The sequence below is a fragment of the Nansenia antarctica genome (assembly GCF_963989245.1).
Source record: "Nansenia antarctica genome assembly, chromosome: 11".
NCBI classification, from domain to species: Eukaryota; Metazoa; Chordata; class Actinopteri; order Argentiniformes; family Microstomatidae; genus Nansenia; species Nansenia antarctica.
Genome location: NC_137681.1, coordinates 22,290,198 through 22,292,697, shown reverse-complemented (window position 1 = coordinate 22,292,697; position 2,500 = coordinate 22,290,198).

The window sequence follows — 2,500 nt, the reverse complement described above, 5'->3', positions numbered from 1 at the left end:
AGGTTGTACATGCTCCACCTCGCGTTGCGTTGACCTCACGTTCTACCTGCTCCACCTCGCGTTGCGTTGACCTCACGTTCTACCTGCTCCACCGACTTTTCCTCTTCTTCCCATCTCTGGCAGCTGCTTATCGTGGCAGGAGAGCACTGGCTCTTTACACCTCCAAAGGCTTCAGAGAAGAGGAAGAGGGAGAAGATGGTGGGTTCATCCCTTGAACCAGAGGAGAAGAGAGCAGGGAGCTTTCTATCATCTGGTCCAAGAGCTCCAGCTGGATGAACAAATGTACTGGGAGTACTTTCAGGATGACCCCTAACCAGATGGACCGCCTGGTCGCCATAGCTGGCCCTGCACTTAGAAGAATGAACACAAAGTACAGGGACTCCATAGAGCCAGTGCAACGGTTGGCAGTGGCTTTGAGGCAATGGCCCATTTTATTATCAATAGATACTTACAAATAGGTAGAACATACCGGTATTTAGATTATATAGCAGTGAAATACACTTTGAACACTGTAACCCGTATTAATGAACAAAATATGAATCAGAGGTAGATTTTCCAGGGCCATCATTGTAAACGAGATTCTTGTTGATTAAGCTGCCTCATTAAACAAAGTAGTCCGGGAGCCAAAGCCTGCTTTTTTGATTAACCTTGTTTTGTCAGGTAACGTTTTTTTCTCTGCTGTTTCTTGTTGCTTGGGGGTACCTCTTCAAAATACAGGAGGGTGCCCTGTGATATTATATATGATTTTTCTCCCCATTTGTAGTTCAAATGGCAACTTGAATCTCAATGAACATGGAAGTGAACTACTGCATTCATGGGAGACCGAACCATCTCCTTCCTGTTTCCTTCCTCTGTATCCCCTGTGATATCCCTTTTCAGATATTAACCCCTTCATGCCCAAAATAGGAAAATAGGTATTTATGAGATTTCATGCAAAAAACTCAAATCAAATGCATCAAATTCAAGTTCACTCATGTTTACTCAAGAAGGAGGTCATGTACAATGTATTTTTTGTGTTACTATTCATTCATTTGGAAGAATTTTATTTAAAAAATTATGTATGGCAGTGACTTGGTTGAGGACTTGCTGGAACGGTGCATCCACATTACCAAAGGCTGATAGTTCGTACCCAGCATTCTGTCAACTTTGATGAGAGAGCCTTTTGCCAACCCATAGTAAGACGCTACGGTGTCGCCTCCCGATATGACATGGGCTGATGAAAGGTTCTTGACCATTTCTGAATGCTTGGCCGGTGTGTTGACTTGATTGTGGCCAATGTCCACTAGTGCCCTTTCCTTGCAGGGGGATTGCATGATGAGTGGTACATCCAGTCCTGCCTGAAGGTGATGGTGAAGGAGTAGGACAAACACGTCTGTGTCGTCAGAAACCACAGAGATTTGATGGGCTTCTCCAGCACACATCAGGACTTGTTGGACAATGATGGTGTCATCTTCTTCCTGCTGATCTTCTAGATCATAGCGGTTCCTTCTTTCTTCCATCTTGATCTCGATGGGGCATGGGTCCCCCCCTGTCACCACCAACTTGTGTTTGTTGTTGTTGGTGCTCCGTAGATGGAGTTGTTTGTGTACAGGGTTTAGGGTGTGGCTGTTTGTGATCATCAATCATTTGAACTAACACCTGCCAGAAACCTGGACTTCGCGTTACAATTTTTTACATTACAGTTACTGTATTCTGCCTTTGCATGGCTTGCCAAAAGATATAGAGTCATGCCAAGGCAAAAGGCAGTAACTTCAATTTCATCTTGTCACTTTAGTTTTGATCACAATAAAAAAACAGTATAATGAGAAATATGATAAAAATCCTTATTTTGATATGGATATAGAGTGACATTATTATATTATGGTGTTCTTGTGTTGTTCCAAGTATCTTATAAGATACAATTATTTAAATTATTTTGGGATAATAATTAATATGGACAATAATGTGGTTGTCTTCCACATTGCCTAGAGCAAAATCTGATTTCTGATGATTCGCAAGGCATGCTGGGAGGTAGGGCCATGGCACTGAATGTAGTCTTGTCATGAAAAATCTCCAAACAGAGCCATACTCTAAATGAAAACAAGAATTGGGACACCCCTACACGTGAACGTTCAAAACTGAGCCGAAGGGGTGTAATGGGATTGGCCCTAAATGGTCGATTCTGGTGGCTCGTAATGAATACTGGACATTAATCACAGACAATTTGATTGCCATTAAGTTGGCTGGTATACAGGCTATATGGTTTTACATCCATACTATAGAATTACTAAAACTGAATCATAACCCATCCCTGCGTACTCCCTGCCGTTTGAAGTCCTCCTTACTACCGTACTTTTCATAATGCACTTCCAACTTTTGTTTACACTTATGTGAATCTGCCTTTTTATTAGGGACATTTTCAGAAATGTCTTAAATAAATACGCTTCTGTCCTTGCTAGTTTGTAAGCTTTGGGTTGCCATGGAAATGAGAGCATGACTGACATGATGGAAGTTTATCAAA